We start from the raw sequence: 21,132 nt of genomic DNA, 5'->3' as shown, positions 1-21,132 counted from the left end.
AACCTTCTGCAGCCAAGCGGCCTCTCATCTGTTTCACAGAATCCCTTCAGTCTGGGAACAGGCCCTTCAGCCCAACAAGTCCACACGGACCCTCCGAAGAGTAACCCACCCAGACCCATTCCCCTGCCCTATTACTCTACATTTACTCTTGACTAATGCACTAAACCTGGCAAAAGTGAGGACTGCAGATGCTGGAGATCAGAGTCAGGTTAGAGTGGTGCTGGAAAAGCACAGCAGGTCACGGGCAGGAGTCATAGAGCCATCAGTCTGAAACACAACCCCACACCACCACCCTCTGTCTTCTACCTTTGAGCCAGTTTCTGTATCCAAATGACTAGTTCTCCCTGTATTCCGTGAGATCAAACATTGCTAACCAGTCCCCCATGGGAACCTTTTCGAACGCCTTACTGAGCCCTTCATCAGGAATGAGGCTCATTCCTGATGAAGGGCTCCTGCCCAAAACGTCGATTTTCTTGCTCCTTGGATGCTGCCTGACCTGCTGTGCTTTTCCAGCACCACTCTAATCTTGACTCTCATGCACCAAACCTACACATCCGTGAGCACTATGGGCAATTTAGCATGGCCAATTCAGCTAACCTGCACATCTTTGGACTGTGGGGGGAAACCCAGAAGATTTGTTCATATTCCTGACACATCACGTTGACTCATACTTTGTTGTTTATTTCAAAAATTTACTCTATTTATTTAAAAAAATACAGTGTATATAACCAGTCACAAACACAGTTCAGTTCTGTACAGTGGCATATCAAGGAAACAAACATTGAAGCTTGACTCAATCCAAAAAAACCAAAGGCATCTCTTAGACCTACAAGACTGTATTTATATATATCTAGTTGGGGAGGGGGGGGTGAGGAAAATAAAGAATATCAGCTGTGAAGTGGAATGTAAGTGGCTTGTTACAAGCTTCTCATGGCTTCCCTGTCACTTCCAATTAGATTGGCAGACCAGGGAGTTGGGAACATGTGCAGAAGATGGATTGTACCAGTTTTTAAGTTTCCTTGCTCCGCCTCTACCCCCACAAACCCCAATTTCATTTGAAGGAGTATGCAAAAGAAGATGGACCAGATTAGTCATCGATGAAGTCCTGAAGGGCTTTTGCATGAAACGTCAATTTTTCTGCTCCTCAGATGCTGTCTGACCTGCTGTGCTTTTCCAGCACTACTCTAATCTAGACACTAATTTCTAACATCTGTAGTCCCCACTTTTGCCCTGAAAATTGGGTGAGACTGCAGCAGGTCATGCGTAATGCAGCAAGTGAAATTAACAATTTAGTTAATAAGAATAGTAAACCATATTTTTATTAAAAAGGCAAAGGACGAGTGAATGTTGTTGTAAAATCTAATGAAGAGAAGTAACCCTTTCCTCTTCTCCACCTCCTTGTTTGACAACAACAGTTTTTTTATTTTTAAATAGGATGCTCTCTTTGTAATTCAGTATGTACTTGGCTTTGTGCCATTTGGAAGATTTAACCCAGACAAGTATTTCTCAGTTAACATGAAAACAGTTTGTTCCATTATGTTAAAATCATATAGAAAATATTAAAAATACTAAAATGTAGAAATGTATCCTGTCCCTTTATAACTGTACAAACACTTACCTAAACTGCAAGCATGCAGAAAAATACAATTTTGCAGAGTATCAGAGATTAAACTTTGCCAAATTAGAAAATGCTAAGACAACAAGATGGTGATATTGCCTGATAACGTTTGAGCCACATACATGTCAGGCAATAGCCAGTTCCAAAAATCAGAGTTTAACCACTTTCCCTTAGCATTGACATCATAGAACGCCTCATTGGCAGCAACCTGGCTGTCCCTATTGACCAGGGGTTTAAGATACCGTGACTACAGGATGAGGTTGGAGCTTGGTTATTCTGTCATGAGTGATTTATCTTCTGACTCTTTAAAGCTTTTCCTCAATGAGACACGAGTTGCTGTATTCCAAAATTCCCTACATTCTGAAAAGGTTCCATTGCAATGGAAAACTGTAAATATTGCACTTTTGTTCAAGAAAAGGAGACAAAAAGCATGAAAACAGAGGTAAGAAGACAATGACATTGCCAAGGACAGAGACACAATGAATGCTCCTTGGAAGGAGCACTTCAAGAGTATCTTCAAACAAAACTAAGTCCTCAACATGAGTGACCTTAACCTCAAACACAAACACGGAAGTTGCTGGAAAAGCTCAGCAGATCTGGCAGTATCCATGAAGAGAACTCAGAGTTAAAGTTTTGGGTCTGGTGAGCCTTCCTCAGAACTGATGGTAGCTCAGAAAATGTAGAAATACACCGAAGATAGGGTGGAGGGAGGGAGTGAGGAGTAAACAATAGATGGGGAAAGAGCCCGAAGAGAGAGAACAGTTGGACAGAGAAAGAAGTTAAAAACAATCTGGCAAAGAAGCCGAATAGCTGTTAATGGAGACTCTTAGTGAGTAATGGCAGACTATGTGATATCAAGACCTGGTGTGTGGGGTGGAAGGCTAGGATATGGGAAAGTTCAGGCTCTCAAATTATTGAACTCGATGTTGAGTCCAGAGGGCTGCAGAGTCCCCAAGTTGAAAATGAGATGTTGTTCTTACAGCTTGCGCTGAGCTTTGCTGGAACACTGCAGCAAGCCTGAGACAGAGATGGTCAGGGAATAGGGTGATGTGTTAAAGTGGCTGATAACTAGAAGCTCAGGGTCATTTTTACGAACAGACCACAGATGTTCTATGAAGCAGTCACTCTGTCTACGCTTCATTTCCCCAACGTTGAGGAGACCACATTGTGAGCAGTAAATGCAGTAGACTAGATTGTGAGAAGTGCAGGTAAAATGGAAGGTATGTTTGGGCCCTTGGATATTGAAGAGGGAGGAAGTAAATGAGCAGGTCCTACACCTTCAGTGGTTACAAGGGGAAGCGCTGTGGGGATGTTAGGGGGGTGTGGGGTTGTTGGGAGTGAAGGGCGAATGGGCCAGGGTGTCCCAGAGGGAATGATCCCTGCGGACAGTGGACAAGGGAGGGAAGGGGAATATGTGTCTAGTGGTGGCATTTGCTGGGGTTGGCGGAATAGTGGCTGATGATTTTCTGAATGTGGATCCTGGTAGGTAAGGACACGAAGAACCCTATCACAGTTGTGGAAGGGAAGAGCGTGTGAGGCAGACGTGAAGGAGATGGGTCAGACCCAGTTGAAGGCCCTATCAATAACAGTTCTGGGAATCCTTGTTTGAGGAAGAAGGTGGACATTTTGGAGGTTCCCTTTTTGAAGTTGGCCTCATTGGAATATGTGACAGAGACAGAAGAACTGGGAGAATGGAATGGAATATTTACAGAAGGCAGTGTGTGAGGATGTATAGACCAGGTAGCTGTGGGAGTCGGTGAGTTTACACTGGATAATAGTAGCCAGCCCATCCCCAGAAATGGAAACAGAGATGTCGAAGAAGGGAAGGGAGGAGTCGGTGATAGACCTGGTGAAAGTGAGGGCAGAGTGGAAATTGGAAGCTAAATCGATCAACTTAGCAGCACCGATTATATCATCGATATATTGGAGAAACAGTTGTGGATGTGGGGCCAGAATGGGACTGGAATAAGGAATGTTCCACATATCCCACAAAGAGACAGGCATAACTTGGGCTGTGGGGGTACCCATGGTCACCCCTCTGACCTGAAGAAAATGAGAGGGGTTAAAAGAGAAGTTGTTGAGGGTGAGGATGAACTTAGCCATGTAGAGGAGGAGGGTTGTTATGGGGACAGTTCTGGCCTTTGCTCCAGGAAGAAGCAGAGAGTGTGAGACCATCAGATGGGGAATGGATATGTAAAAGGATTGCACATCCATAGTAAAGAGGAGGCGGCTGGAGACTGCAAACTGAAAATTCTGAAACTGGTGTAAAACGTCAGAGGAATCATGGATGCAAGTGGGTAGGGACTGTATCAGGGAGGAAAGACTGAGTCGAGAGTGTGGTGCTGAAAAAGCACAGCAGGTCAGGCAGCGTCCGAGGAGCAGGAGAATTGACATTTTGGGCATAAGCCCTTCAGGATTCTTGATGAAGGGCTTATGCCTGAAACATCAACTCTCCTGCTCCTCGGATGCTGCCTGACCTGCTGTGCTTTTCCAGAACCACATTCTTGACTCTGATATCCAGCATCTGCAGTCCTCACTTTCTCCTCTGAGAAAAGACTGAGTCAAGGTGAGAAGAGATGAGTTCTGTGAGGCAGGAGCAGGCTGAAACAGTGGGTCTGCCCGGGCAGTCCTGTTTATGAATTTTTGGAAGGAGGTAGATGCGAGCTGTGTGGGTCTGGGGTCTATCAGCTTAGAGGCAGTTGGGGGAGATGACTAGATGAAATGCAGTGAGTGACTGTAGTTGATAGGTTGGACTGATGTGCCATGCTAGGTTCATGGTCCAGGGGAAGATAGGAGGAGGTATCTGAGAGCTAGCGCTCATTCTCTGCAATGTAGAGGTCAGTACGCCAGACTACAACAGCACCACCCTTATCAACAGGCTTAATAACAAAGGCAGGGTTGTATCTAAGCACATGGAGTGCAGTCAGTTTAAAGTTAGTACAAGTTGGATTGGGTGATGGGGACAGAGAAATTGAGGCAACCAATGTCACATCAACAGTTCTCAATGAACAGATTGAGTGCAGGTAAAAGGCCAGAGGGAGGCATCCAGGTGGAGGGAGAGTATTGGAGCTGGGCAAAGAAGTCTGTGGGACAGGGAGAGGACTCTTGTCCAAAGAAATGGGCACAGAGGTGAAGACAACTGAAGAAGAGTTTGACATTATGTCATGCCTGAAATTCATTAAAGTGGGGGTCATAGAGGGATGAAGCTGAGACCTTTGCTGAGACAGAATGTTTAGCATCGGAGAACAGAAGGTTAGGAGGAATGGTGATCTCAACCTCACTTCACAGCATGCTGTCCATCATTACCTCAGCACAACCTAGAGGATGAAAAGGCCATTCGACAGCTAAAAACCAGCAAGTCTGCTAATGCAGCCAAAATCCCCACCAAAATACTGAAATATAGCAGGGGTACATGGTTGGCTCATATTTATTACATCATCTCCGTCAAATGGAAGAAGGAGACAATGCCCGAGGATCATTGAGATGCTGATAATTGTAACCATTTTCAAGCAAAGAGGTAACATCAACTGTAGTGAATACAGAGGAGTATTTCTGCTGTGTGCCCCAAAGAAGATCATTGAAATATTTCTCCTTAATTCTCTCCTCCTAGTGACTGAAGAACTCAAAGTCACAATGTGGATTCTGTCTATCAAGAGGCACACAGGATATGATCTTCACAGAAAAATAGATTCAAATAAAATACAGAGAGTACACATAATAAAAATAGAACAACCTTTATAAATGGCTTTTTTGATTTCTCCAACGCCTTTCATTCTGCCAGTCAGGAGTTACTATGGAGAGCACTCTTCAAATTTGTTTGCTCACAGAGTAGACTTTAGGCTAAACATCAGGAAGACAAAGGTCCTCCAACAGCTGCTCTTGTCACCTTACCTCCCCTGACTGTCAAGTTTCATGGTCAGCCACTGAATAGTGTAGACTAATTCCCAAATATCGGGAACCTCCCCTCACCCTAGTTTGCAGACATCAACAATGACATTCAACATTGCTTCCATTTGTCTATCTGAGGACAAAAATGATGACAAAGACCTTAAAACTGTCACAAAGTTCATGATCTTCAGGAGTAGTAGTGTTACAAACCAACCCTTCCACCTGAGTCCCAAATAGACAATGTACAGCAGATACTGTAAACCCCTTGGGAAATATCACTTGCAATGGCATTGTAAAATCCTGCAAATCCACGGGTTGTGTAGGCACTCCAACATCAGTGTCGAGAGTGTGATGCTGGAAAAGCACAGCAGGTCAGACAGCATCCGAGGAACAGGAGAATCAATGTTTCAGGAATCCTGATGAAGGGCTTATGCCCAAAATTTTGATTCTCCTGCTGAGACCTGATGAAAGGCTTATACCCGAAATGTCGATTCTCCAGCTCCTCGGATGTTGCCTGACCTGCCTTGCTTTTCCAGCAACACACTTTCGGCACTGATCTCCAGTATCTGCAGTCCTCACTTTCTCCTACTTCAACATCAGTGTCATTTTTCAGGCAACAGCCTCAGCATTAGGCACCAGTTATGATCAATTGTGTTTGGTGGGTAAGCCATATTCTCAGCATGCCTCATACAAGACTTTCAAACAAGCTCTCCCATTTCAGCAAATGAAGTGGTTGCTGAGAGTGCAGTGGAAAAACTTCAAGGATATCCTCAAAGCCTCCCTGGAAATATATAACTCGTGGGAATATCAAATCCAAGACCACCCAAGCTGAAGAGGAAGGAACCAACATTTTGAACGTTTCCGACATTCCTAGATGGACACCAAATGCAAACAGAAGAAGGAGCATGCAAAGCCCCAAATATTCCACCCACACACTTAAACAAACACCACTTGTCCCACCCTTACCAGCGCTTGTGGATCCAGCATTGGATTATTTAGTCATTTCAGCACTCAGAAATATATAAGATTCTGATGGGGACTTGACAGAGTAAATGCTGAGAAGAAATATCTCCTTATGGGAGAAACTAGGGGCATATTTTCAAAATAAGGAGTGTAACATTTAAGATGGAAATTAGAAAGGATTTCATCTCTCAAACGGCTAGTAGTACTTGGAATTCCCATCTCCAGTAGAGCGTAAAGCCAGCCTACTTTTAGGAGAGGCATGAGTTCATAAGCCATTGAATTGTTAAAAGGATGAGCCACTTAAAAAGGTTACATAAGTTGCAGAAAGCAGCAAAATGTAGCTCCCAGGGTAATTTTCTGACTTTCTTGGTTTAGACCTGGCTATTAGCATTGCCTTGCACCAGATTTTAGCCATATAGCTGGCCATTCTCCAGCTATTGTTTTGCCAATGGGCCAATTTGGTCCAGAAAGTCTGATGGGATGCTATCCATCCTGGCAGATTTGCCCATTTTTAATTCTAGGGTTCAAGGCCAACAGCCAGTTCCACAAGGGTAAAGTTTTCTCAAAATGGGACAACTCACAATAGTTTCTCTGAGTTTCTTTTTTCTGATTGTATTGTTTATCAAGCAATCTGTTTGGGTTGGCCAGTGGTTTGGCAGCGACAGCATCTTTCAAACATGTTGCAGCAATCGCCACAGCTCCTTTGACAGAGAATCATGGAAGGGTGAAACTGACTCTTGCAAAGAAACAACATTGGAAGAAACAGACTGAATGGTGCCCTTATGTTTTGCAATTCTTAATGTTTTTGTAACTCATCATGGCTACTTTGACAACGTCTTCCAAACCCACAACCTTGACCATTTAGAAAGACCAAGGCAGCTGGAAATTAGGGACATCATAATTTGAAATCACACACATTCCTGATTTCCTGGAAACATATCACTGCCACTCCTTCATTGTTGTTGGATCAAAACCCTGTAACTCCTTAATTAACAGTGATTTAGGTGTACCATAGCCTTACATGGACTCACAGTTCAAGGCAGCGGCTTGCTGCCATTATTTCAAGGACAATTAAAGATGGGCAATAAATGCCAGTTGTGTCAAGAAAAAAAATGAACAAAATAAAAAAGCATCATCTTGTGCATTTTCCATCAGTTTCTTTGTGTTTGTTCAACACATGCTAAAGCAAAGCTGCCAAATGTTTTGGCAATAAATTAGTGTTATTACTGCAACCACCCTTTGTAAAAATATGACATGGAAAGAATTGCAAATATTTTCTCCACAACTGGACAACAAAAATTGTCAATTCCCTCCAGATACTAAAGCTGCTCATTGCTGCAGCATCTGGGTTTCAGTTTGAGATGGTAAACTGGCTTCACATCAGATAAAGAATGGGAAAGGTTCTGGCACATTGTATGGTCAGGTCAGAGGCCTCATCTATCGCAGGTTTTATCAGAACTTGAAGATGATTGAAGAACAATCCAAAATATTTGACAATGCAATTTTGGAATTAATGGAAATTTTGTCCATCTACATTTTAAGCTCAACTTTGGACATCTAGCTTTTTTTAGCATGTGGTTGGAATGCATGTGTCATTTCTGGCACAAAGCAGAAATTTCACAAAACTCGAAGCCAATGGCTAGGGACAGACACTGATAACTGGAAAATTTGACTTCACTCATGTCATTAGAAATCCTGGATTGAGGCTGATATTTTAGATTGTTCCAAAATAGTATCAGTTAGAATGAGTCCCACTCTCAGACAAATAGAAGGTAAGAACTAAGCTGGCTCCTTACTTTTACCATTTGGAATGGACTACAGAGTAATTAGAGAACTTTTGTGGCTCTTAAAGAGTCTGAAACATTTTGTTATTTCATTGTTTGTTGTTTTTCAGCAGATGTTTGCCACAGACTTATTATAGTTGATTTCAATGTTTCTTTTTCTCCAAATAGATTGGGTGATATCTACTATTGTGAAATATTGTGTGTGAATATAAGACAAAGCCAACTTTAATTTTAAGGCATTTTAGCACAACAGGATGAACTAAAAAAAATAAAAGTGCTTACAACTCAAACTTTCATGGGTTATCTATGTCAAAATCCCATGCAAACCAGCAAGTGAATATTGGGCATTACTTTTGAAATTTTGTAATTATCGTATTTCATGCAAGACAGATACAAATGTTAATAAAAGCATGAAGAGGAATCAGTAGCTACTAGTAATGGGTTGTTTTCAATCACCATTAATAAATATTGGCTACAGTTATGAAAACGGACCACAACCTCAAGTTACTTATGGATTATTGAACTTTAAGCAAAACATGTGTTTTTTTTTTAAATAAAGAAGGAAACAACATGAAACACTGGCTGATAATGTAAATTCAATGGCTTTCTAAAATCCCTAGGAAGTGTCACACCAGAATGTCAAGGGAACATCAGACAGCGTCACTTCAAAGGAAAGGATGCCATTCAAAAAGCTGAATGTTGGTGTCCTATGGGTTGTGTCCCAGACTAAAAATATGGTGTGAGTTGAAAGAAAGGTAGTTCTGGGCAAAACAAAAACATGTTTGCTTTCTGCCTGACATTGCATAACACAAGCAGGGTGGTTAAAAACCAACTGTGACCCTTATGTGTGAGTGTGCTTGCTAGTAGTTCAAGTTACACTAAGTTGTGCTGTGAATAGACAACTGAGAATTTTCAGTAAAGATTCTGTACATACGGCTAAAAGGAATTTGTAAATGATATAGGCAATGGCTAAGAAATTGAAAAAATTCATGAGATTGCCAGTGAAGAGCTTCTTGATGTGAAGAGTGTGAAGTCCCACTTTCAAACTAAGTGTTGAAAGCAACTCTTACACGTGAGCACGAGAGGCCTATTTGCATGTACAGAACAACCTCGATTATCTGAATGAGATGGGCGAGCAGCATTTTGTTTGGCTAACTGATTGTTCAGATAACAGATAACGTTTTTTATCAGCCCTTGAGATCTGGTTTGGATAATCCGAAATTCAGACAATTGACTTTCGGATAACCGAGGTTGCTCTGCATTGTTATTGCATTATTAATTAATCTTGCTTCATTAATATGCAGTTTCCCATGCTTCCATCCTCTGGATAGCAATGAAAGAGCAACAATTCTGAAAACAAAAGTCAAAACAGTTACCTGGCTATGCCATCTCACCACATGCTTCTGCACATCTCCATTTTGGACAGCAGGCACCAACATCTCATAGCAGACTCCGCAGGCAGCAGCAATACGCATCTGGCATCCAGAGACTTTTGCATCTGACACATACTAGCCTCAACACAGCATCATGGCAAATCTCTGATCCACTTACGGTAAGATTTTTCATTTACACTTTGGAGCACACTGGCGCCTTTTATTAGAATGCTGCTGCAAGGACATTTTGCACACAGGCACCCATCTCATGTATTCGATACTGCATCTCAGGACTGCTCATTCACTCTGTTCACTTTGTGAGTCTTTTGATGCCCACAGCATCCCTGCCTTGCCTTGTCCTTTGGCACTTTGCCCGTTCAGCCAGATCTTAAGTCTCAATAATTCCATCTGACCTTGCTCTTTAACACACTCACCATATCATGTTTGTCAGTCATGCGATACAGCAACTATCTCACACCTACAGCATATTCCAGAAACCAATATCAGAAACACATTGCACATGCATCAACCAAATGCCTCAGACTCAAAGTCTAAGGGGAGCAGTCCTCAGTTAAATCAAGGTGAGGGGTGGGGAGGGGTTGCTGCCAGCCTCGGCATCTTGATACAATAAATAAAGGACATTATTCAATCTCATTACAGGTCCTTGGACAGTCCATCAACTGCTTGGGATGGACATTACCAGCACTACAGTCAGGGGAGTCAGTTAGGGACGAACATCTTTACCAGGCTGAGCTGAGATTTTCAATGTCTCTTTCACAGTACAGATTGAGGTCATCTGTAATCATCACATTGTGCATGTGAAATTTATGCAATGTCAAACTGTGTGGGATGCAAATGCTGGTTACAAGCAAACTTCACCATGTCATTAGCCATTGCAGATAGAAGATCTAATCTCTGTGGAAAGAAGTGACCTCGAAAGTGGTGACCTCGAAAGTAGCATTTTCAGAGCATAAAGCACAAAGATTCTGTAGTATCTCTGCAGTAGGCTGCACAAAGGCGTGGAAACAATTCTTTCTCTCTTTGACCTATTAGTATTCAACAACATGCAGTGATGACTTTCTTGGGTAATGTGGGGCTAGGAGAGCAAGGTCTCAGTACCATAAAGCATTTACAATCTCCTACTATCTCTTTTCGACATGACGACTGCTGCATTCATCAAAATGAGGTCCCATGTCACAGTTCTATGCAGAAGTATTCCATGGCTGTCCTTGTCAGAGTGTTCCTCGTCCCACTGTAGGAATACACTATCACAGAACTATACTGTCTGCTGAAGCAGGGCGTGCACATGGAAGGAGTAGGTGGCTATCCTAGTTGGGTGACAAGTGTGCTAATGGTTTACATAACTGGCCCCTGTGTGGGATCTCTCAGTCCTCGACCCACAAGTATATAAAGACCAATACTGATGCAATTTCTGCCAGATCATTCAACTTTATCTCATATCCTCATGGCAAAGTCATTGCTACAGCCCTGACAGTACACTGTGGCAACATAGCTGCTTTCTCCCTGGCACAAGGTGGGACAGACTGTATACACATCGCAATGAGAGGGCCATATCATAGCATAACTGAGTTCATAAATAGAAAAGGGGCAAATGACCTGTGATTATTTACTAGAAGTTTGCACAAGGTAGCCTGGGAGTTGTTATGATGTCCATATTCTTGAGAACTTTTACGATCCTGCTACACCTAAAGGGCTCGATGTCTTATATGGATGGTGACTGGGAGACAAGGCTGATGACTATGGCTGATGACTCAGTTACACAATTGCATGACTGAATCCAAAATTAGATGCAACACTGCCTATTCTTCAACTAAGACCATAGTGGACTGAAAGAGAGGTGTGCTGAAGATAAACTTCAGACGCTTGGATCAGTCTCAGCAGCCTTGCGATATAGGAACGTGCTGTATAATCAATGCATGCTGTGCTCTTCACAATTGCAACAGACAAATGGGAGATGTCATTAAAGCTCAAGAGCAATGAGAGCAAGAATAGTATTCTGCAGAGGAAAATGAGGACATTGAGCAGGAGGAACATTAACCCCTGCATGATACACTGCAGCAATGTTAAGCATAACAAGCTATATGGGGCTTAATTCACACCCAGTTGCAGAAGGTGAGAGCTGGATGCAGTGAGCATTCAGTGACAATATATTTGTCCAAATGTTTAGCAGTCTGTTTCGGATCGGAGATCAAAGCAGCTTCAGTTTGCTGAATGAACATGAATGCTTTGAAGCATTTTAAAGATTTCCTGTACGTGACAGTCCCGCGTAGAACAGTGAGAAGGTGCTAAGGTACACAGGCTATTGGGAAAAAGTAGCACTGACTTAGACAGGGAAGTAAGATGGGATGTGGCTAAGGATAGGTAAGCTGTGTGGCTTTGTTCTTAAACAGCAATCGATGTATTGAAGTAATTCACCAAATATACTGAGACAACACCATCCAAACCCATGACCATTTCCATCTTGAAAGACATGAGCAGGAAGAACATGGTAAAATCGCCAACTGCAAGTTCCCCTCCAAGCCACTCAACGTCCTGACTTGGGAATATTTGGTGTTCCTTCACTGTTGCTGAATCCAATTACTGGAATTCCCCTCCTAAGGACATTGTGGGTCTACCTACACCATGTGGACTGCAGTGGTTAAAGAAGGCAGCTCACTAAGAGCAATTAGGGACTGGCAATTAATGCTGGCCAGCCAGTGACATCCACATCCCACAAGTGAATAAAATAAAAAGAAAGGCAAAAATATACAACAGAATCTTTTGCCACTTGGTAGTTAAGTGCAAGCAGAATGTCATGGTTTATTCAGCAGCTCTTAACTCACACAAACTCTTGCTTTTGTTTTGACAAGTCCAGCCCAACACAATGCTGAAATAAATTGAGAATAAGTAATCAGGGTTGACCACAGGAAATCCTAGCAGTAAATTTAGTAAACTATGCAGCCCTACTTGGCTTGTTTTGCTTCACCTATGATCATTTTTAACATATTGGGCCCTAAAGAGAATCCATTGCTGAAACCAACCTCATCAAGATAGCTGTCAAATCTCTTTACCTGACCGAGCTTTCGTTCATTTTTAGTTTCATGCATAAGATCAGCTATTAATTCAGATTTTCCAAATGCAGGCTTCTGTCAGTCAATATGACTCAATAGTCATGTATTTCAAGAAAGCAAACATACTCTTCAAGGTATTGATCTCCCAGCATGTATTTCTAACAGATGAAGTTCTTGAAAGGATATTGTAATATTTGTCCTATGTGTTCATATAAATAACCAGTAGAGGGCAATGAATCAACATACTGGAACATTGCAAGGCACTTTGATCATTAACATTTCTTAAGCAAAAATAAGGACTGTGCATTCTGGAAAGCAGAAACAAAAATTGCTGGAAAACCAGGTCTGGCAGCATCTGTGGAGAGAAAGCAGAGTTAATGTTTAGGGTCCAACAACTCTTCTTCAGAACATTCTGAGAGGAGAAACATTAATTCCACTTTCTCTCCATAGATGCTGCCAGACCTACTGAATTTTTAAACTAATTTTTTAGTAAGTTGATTCATTTGCTTCTAGTATGGTTTTGTTGTATTGTAATACAAGCTTCGGTCAGACTTCATAGTAACTGTTAATCTATGTTTATTGTTACACTGTACATGATGATAAGGCGATAGAACAACATGCTCTGATCTGTGCAGTAGGACATGGGGACGTAGCTACTGCTGTAACAATGACATCACAGATGACCTCAGAGGAATATCTACCTATTCATTGCTCCATACACCAGTTAAGAGCAACTTATCTTTCCAACCATTCAGTGACAAGTAGTACAGTACCCCTTACACGGTCATTGGGATTGATACTCTGAACAAAAAAGGCTAACTATCACACAACAATAAAAAATGCAAGACAGAACTGAGTATATAATTTGGGGAGTCTTGCCAAAGAAACCATTGACAGATTCAGGCAGCATGCCATAAGATTGATCTCTCTTCTATAGTTTTGTGTACCAAGTTGCCTATGGAGACAGAGCGCACTGTGTCTTCCAGTAGCCGTGTTGCCTTCTGTGACCGGTAGGCATCTTTTTCGGGGGGTTACTTGACAAGAGTGCAAGCATCCCCTGCAAAGATAACATTTTCATTTAATTTGATATGCTACTGTCGATGTTTTGTTGCAGTGCCTTTTAGTGGGGCTGTCATTTTTAATTATGTTGCTGTGCTGTTGTAGGAGACATTGTGAGCTTTTGCAGTGCATCTGGTACATTATATACATTGCTGCCACTCAGTGGTAGAGGCACTTTTCAAGCAGACTGTTTTGTCCTGGATTGTATTGAGCTTTTTTTTTATGTTGTGGCGGCTATATTCATAAAGATAAGTGTTAAATATTCAATCACAGTCCTGAAATATGCTTTGTCAATGGCAGACTGGCTTTGAGAGTCATGAGGTGAATTACTCACTGCACAATTCTAGATTATAGTATTTATTTAACTGGTCCACTTCATTTTCTGGTCATTCATAGCTGAAGATTTAGAGATTATAATGTCATTGAATATCCATGGAAATTATTAAATTCTCATATATTAGGAATTATTACGGTCTGGAAATAGTGTGGCATGAATATTACTTGCCCATTATCAGCCCAAGCTTCAATGTTGTCCAGGTCATCCATGCTGCATGAAGAACTATAAATAGTACTCAATACTGTACACTGTAGTCAGTGAATGTCCTCACTTCAGACTTCAGTGTCATTGATTAAGTAACTGAAGATGGTTGGAACTCCTACAGTGATCTTCTGGAGCTAATATAATTGATCTCCAATAATTACAAACATCTTCCTTTGTGCTGGAGACTCAAATCAGTGGAGAATTGACCCCACTCACCAATTCCCATTGATTTGAATTTTGCTGGGTCTCCTTGATGCCACACTCTGCCAAATGCCTGCCGTGATGTTGAAGGCAGTCATTTCTGCCTCACTTCCCGAGTTCAGCTCATTTGTCTGTGCTTGGGCCAAGGTAGTAATGAGGTCAGAAGCTGAGTATCCCAGGCGACACCTCAACTGAGAATTAGTGAGCCGATTGTTACTGTGTAAGTGCCACTTGATATTATGCTGAAAATACCTTAAACATTAGTTTAAGTTATTTGTTAGTGCTAATTCTAGTTAGCTTAATTTCTCTGTTTTTTCATTTACAGATGACAAAATCAGTGTAAGCTCTTCTTCATAACTTCAGGGCAAAAAGAAATCTCAGAACCAAGACCTGTCACTCTCACTCTCACTCTCTATCTGTCTCCATCCTCTCCCAACACCACCACAACCATAACCCCATGAATTTGTACAGGTTCAGAAAGAAATATCTTATTTGCTCCTTGAGGTATTGCACTTCCAACTAGCTGGTAATGTCTAGGAAAGACATGGGTTCCGGATATAGATTATAAGAAAGCTTAGGAACATAGAACATTGAACATAATAGAATACTACAGGCCCTTCGGCCCCCAATGTTGTGCTGGCCTTTTATCCCACTCTAAGATCAGACTAACCTACATACCCTTCAATGTATTAACTTCCATGTGTCTATCCAAGAGTCGCTTAAATGTCCCTAATGTATCTGACTCTACCACCACTGCTGGCATTGCATTCCACACACCCACAACTCTCTGAGTAAAGATAAGGTCATTAAAGTTTCATTTTTTTAAACTTCATTAGGTCAGGGCTATAACGCAGGTCTGCAAACCAAATTCCACCCTAATCATCAGTCAGGTATGCCTGTTCTCAACAGTCCTTCTCTGAAGGCTGAATGTCTGCCTGTTTAAAGTATCAGGTCCCAGCTCCAATCCCCTCCTGCATTGGTGCCAATTAATGCAGCAGATAGAAGTGAAAATGCTCGGCCAGGACTCGGGATATCTAGCTCCCATCATAGTTATGTCACAATTTCACCAGAGCAGCCATATATTTTGCTGAATAATCTACTATAGTTCTTTATGGTTGGGCTAGCATCAACTAAAAATACTTCTGACTGTCATACAGATGTCAGGTACAAAATCTCCTACACATTGATACCAATGATAAAGATAGGAAGGAGACTGTGATCCTACAATCACAATTTAAGCAGTTGTCAAAGATGAGCAAACAGTACCTCAAAAGTACTAATCTCTGGATCACTCCCTGTGCTCTGATTAGATAAGATTCTACAGTGTGGAAACAGGCCCTTCAGCCCAACAAGCCAACACCAACCCTCCGAAGAGTAACCCAACCAGACCTGTTTCCCAGAGAAAACCCACGTAGACATGGGGAAAATGTGCAAACTCCACACAGACAGTCGCCCAAGGCTGGAATCAAACCTGGGACCCTCGTGCTGTGAGACAGCAATGCTAATCACTGAGCCATCATGCCATCCTATACGCAACTGCAGCCAGAGAGAGAATAATAAGGCAGATGAATGAAAGATAGTGCTGTGGTGTGGGCAGCAAATTCTTGGAGAACTGAGACTAGCTCTGAGGCCGATGATATCTGTACAACCCGAACAGGTTGAATCTGAAATGAGCCAGGACTGAGCTTCCGGTAGGGAACTCTGCTTGTTGGGGAGGTTTTAAACTAACAATTGGAATTTGAGAACTAGAAGAGAATATTAGACAGTAATATCAGGGTACTGGGACAGGTAGTAGCACTAGAATAAAGAATAGTAAATTAATAGAGGAAGTTGAAGTAAGGGAGAGATTAAAACTTTCTGTGTCAGGGTTACATTCCATGCATGTGACTGAACCAAGTATAGTAAATAAGATTGGTGAGCTACAGATGGGAGTTGAGAAAAATAAATGATAAGTAAGGAAAGATTACGAGAAAAGACTGGGCGTTAACTTAAAGGGGAATCCCCAAATTGTGGTGAAAGGCAGAGCGGAGTTGATTACAGACCAAAATTCAATTTACACATGAAGACTACAGCATGGCTGAGGTACAAAATGAATATTTTGGATATATCTTTACCAAGGAAGCAGAGGTTACTCAGCCCATGGGGATAGAGGAGGAAATTCAGTTACAAAAATGGTTCAAAATTAATAAGGAGGTGGTATTAGGTAAACTATTGGTACTTGGGGTTGACAAGACAACACGGCCAGATGAAATGCAAGATTAGAACATAGAACATATGTTCTATGAGCTGAGAGTGGAATTTCAGAGGAACTCGCCACAATATTTCAATCTTCCCTGGAGTGAAAGACAGTCTTTTTTTTTTAATTTCTGTATTTTTAATTGTGGACTATTTTAACGCCGAAGATTGCCAAAAGATTACTGTAAGTTTTAAAAGCAAAATAACCTGACATTCATAGTAAACACTGTTTACACAATTGCTGTAGGAGGAGAAGGCAGAGAGGAGGTGGAGCCAGTACAGCTGGAGAATCAGCCGAAAACAAATAGCTGATTTATCTGTGGATAGCAACCACTTATTGATGACAAAGGCCTTCTGCTTTCAAACAACGATGTGATTGGTTTCCCGGTAGCGGAACAGCTAGGGCTGTGAACAAACAGGGAGAAGCCATGAGATCTCCATCAGCTGAGGTGTTCTCTCTGCTCTCTGCAGTAAAAGCCACTTTAAGTCTGAAGAAAACAGTTCACCTTTCCGTCAGCAGTTATTGTAAGCTGAGGCTTTTAATTAATCGGTTAAAATAAGTTTTAATAATTGCGAACCAGCCCGTTATGGACCAGACCAGATCTTCTCACGAATATTTTAAGAAGGTGGATTAAACCCCAACTATTTCTTATTTTAAAAGGCAAACGTAAAGATGCAATATGACTGGTCAAACTACTCAGTGTTAAGCAAAACACAAATTATTTACTCACTGTAGTTTAAAAAGAAGAGGAATTTAGAGTAAATTAACAGATTGGAAAATTAACAGAATAATACATACAGTACCCATTACTAATTAAATGTTCCAATATAGTAACAACACATAAACACACTCCTTGGCAAAAAGGAAAATTCAGACACAGATTTTCATATGCAGTTCTCCAATCCAAGAGGGAAAAAAGTCAAGAGAAAATTCAGAGAGTGTGACAGCCAGGAGACATTCACTGAAGATTCCAACTTTTCTGAGACCCCAATAGCTTCTGATATTACTGAAAAAGCTGAAACCCAGAAATCTGGATCTGTGAGAGCTGGCCACACTCATTCAGGCCACACTCATTCAAAAAAAACCCAAGACCTCCCAATCTGTTTACTCAAGTCATCTTCAGTGGCAGTTCAGCATCTCTGCCTTACAACATCTCTGCAAAACAAAAACACCAGGACAAAATAACCTCTTAAAGGGACAGAATCATCACAAGTCACTTTCTGTCTCCTGCAAACCAATGAAAGCAGCTTGGGAAAGAAAGACAGGGAAAGTAGTGTTCTGATCAGCCAATCCTGTGACCAGAGAGCACTGGTGGAAATTTACGAAGTGCTCAGAGGATTGGACAGGCAGCCAGAGAATCTGTTCCCACTTATAGATGGAATAACGATAAAATGCCACAGATTTGCAAAAGAAGCAAGTGCAATATGAAAAAAACTCTGTGAGGTGTTCAGGTTTGGAATGTACTATCTGGAAGTGTTGTGGAGGCACGTTCAATTGAGGCATTCAAAAAGACTTTATATTATTAGTTAAATAAAAATGGGCAGGGTTATGGGGAAAGAGTGGGAAAATATCACCAAGTCCCAGTGCTCATTCAGAGAGCTGGTGCTGCAGCAAAACAATTCTGTACTTTTTTGTAACAAGTGTATAAATGGAAGCAGCAGGTTGAATTTTCTAGGATATCACCCAATTGATGCTGGCTGCATACATGGACCTGCACATTATCACCACCTCTTTGAGCTCTGTGGAGCAATAACTGAGTGAAAGGAGAATGAGGTGCCTGGTGTCATTGGACTCTTTGGTTAAACAGGGAAAGTGTGAAGAAATCTGCTGTATTTTGGAAAACCTATCAATCAGCTCCTGGTGTGGACACAGCCCCAGAGACATTCTGATGCTGACAACAGTGCCTCACTCTTCCGGAAAAAAGGGAGTCCTGCATTTGTACTGGATGCTCTCAATACACTTGGGTCACCAAGGTTGGGAACTCAAAGGCCTGGGTTGTTCAATTTTCAGAAAAAAACAGATGGAAAGGAATGGGAGGTGGGAATAGTGTTGCTTGTTGAGGAGGAGATTAACACAATAGTAAGGGAGGACATGAGCCTGGACGATGTGGAATCTGTATAGGTGGAGTTGCGGAACACCAAAGGGAAATAGACATAAGTGGGTGTTGTGTACATGCCTCCAAACAATAGTTGTGATGTTGGGGACATCCTAGAGTGAGTTTTGTGTAATGAGAGAGGATTAATTAGCAACATTGTGGTGTGAGAGCCTTTGGGGAAGAGTGGACATAATATAGTAGAATTCTTTATTAAGATGGAGAGTGACACAATTAAATCTGAAACTAGGATTCTGAACTTAAAGAAAGCTAACTTGGATTGTATGAGGCATGCACTGGGTAGGATAAACTGGACAAGGATACTTAAGGGGTTGACTGTTGATGATAGGCAATGGCAGACATTTAAAGAACACATGGATGAACTTCAACAATAGTACATCCCTGTCTGGCATAAGTGTAAAACCAAGAAGCTAGCTCAACCATGGCTAACAAGGGAAAACAAAGTTAAAAATCACACAACACCAGGTTATAGTCCAACAGGTTTAATTGGAAGCACACTAGCTTTCGGAGTGACGCTCCTTCATCAGGTGATTGTGGAGGGCTTGATCGTAACACAGAATTTATAGCAAAAATTTGCAGTGTGATGTAACTGAAATTATACATTGAAGAATTGAAGGGAAAACAAGCATTAAAGTCAAAGAAGAAGCATATAAACCAGCCAGAAAAAGCAGCAACCCCGAGGACTGGGAGAAATTTAAAATTCAGCAGAGAAGGTCAAAAGGATTAATTCAGAAAGGGAAAGTAGAATATGAAAGTAAGCTTGCACAGAATATAAAAACTGACTGCAAACATTTCTGTAGATGTGTGAAAAGAAAACAACTGGTGAAGACAAATGTAGGTCCCTTGCAGTTAGAATCAGGTGAATTCATAATGGACAAAAAAGAGATGGCAGACCAGGTGAACAAATACTTAGAATCTGTCTTCACTAAGGAGGACACCAATAGCCTTCAGGAAATGTGAGGGAACATGGGGTCAAGCATGAACAAGGAACTGAAGGAAATCCTTCATAGTCAGGAAATGATATTGGGGAAATGATGGGATTAAAACCCAATAAGTCTCCAGGGCCAGATGCTCTGCATCCCAGAGTACTTAAGGAAGTGGCCTGAGAAAGAGCGGATGCACTGGCGATCATTTTCCAGCATTCTGTAGACTCTGGAAGAGTAACAATAGACTGGAGGATAGCTAATGTAACTCCAATCTTTAAGAAAGGAGGGAGACAGAAAATAGGGAATTATAGGCTGGTTAGCATTAATCCCGTCGGTGGTGGTGAAAATGCTGGAGTTAATCATTAATGATGTAATAACAGAACACTTGGAAATGGCGACAGAATTGGTTCTAGTAGGCATAGATTCACTCAGGGAAATCATGCTTGACAAATCTTCTGGATTATTTTTTAGATATGACCAGTAAAATACTCAATGGTGAATCAGTAGATGTTGTATATCTTGACTTTCAAAAAGCTTTTGACAAGGTTCCACATAAGAGATTGGTAAGGAAAGTTAAAACTCATGGTATCAGAGGTAATGTATTGGCATGGATAGAGAACTAGTTGGCAGATAGGAAGCAGAGAGTTGGAATAATGGGGTCCTTTTCAGTGTGGCAGGCAGTGATGAGTGGGGTGCTATAGGGTTCAGTGCTGGGACCGCAGCTGTTCACAATATACATTAATGATTTAGACAAAGGAATTGAAGCAATATCTCCAAATTTGCAGATGACACTAAGCTGGATGGCAGTGTGTGCTGTGAGGAGAATGCTAAGAGGTTGCAGGGCAACTTGGACAGATTGACTGAGTGGACAAACATGAGGGTATCCACTTTGGTCAAAAAAAAGGAAGACAGAATGTTATCTGAATGATGGCAGTTTAGGAAAAGGTGAGGTGCAATGAGACCTGAGTATTGGCATGCAGGTGCAGCAAGGTGGTGAGGAAAGCTAATGACATGCTCTCCTTCATAACAAGAGGATTTGAATATCAGAGTAAGGACGTCTTGCTGCAGTTATACAGGTTCTTGGTGAGTCACACCCTAAGTATTGTGTGCAGTTTTGGTCTCCTAGTCTGAGGAAGGGCATTCTTACTTACAGCGAAGGTTCACCAGACTGATTCCTGGGATGGCAGGACTGACATGAGAAAATATTGGATCGAATGGGCTTGTTGTATTCGCCGGAATTTAGAAGAATGAGAGGGGATCTTGTGGAAACATAAAATCGTGATGGGATTGGACAGGCTCGATGTGGGAAAAATATTCCCAATGTTGGGGAAGTCCAGAACAAGGGGTCACAGTCTAAGA

This window comes from Chiloscyllium plagiosum, unplaced genomic scaffold (assembly GCF_037043375.1).
Source record: "Chiloscyllium plagiosum isolate Xiang-an unplaced genomic scaffold, Cpla_swu_hap1 HiC_scaffold_7, whole genome shotgun sequence".
Taxonomy (NCBI): domain Eukaryota; kingdom Metazoa; phylum Chordata; class Chondrichthyes; order Orectolobiformes; family Hemiscylliidae; genus Chiloscyllium; species Chiloscyllium plagiosum.
Note: the sequence above shows the minus strand (reverse complement) of the source record.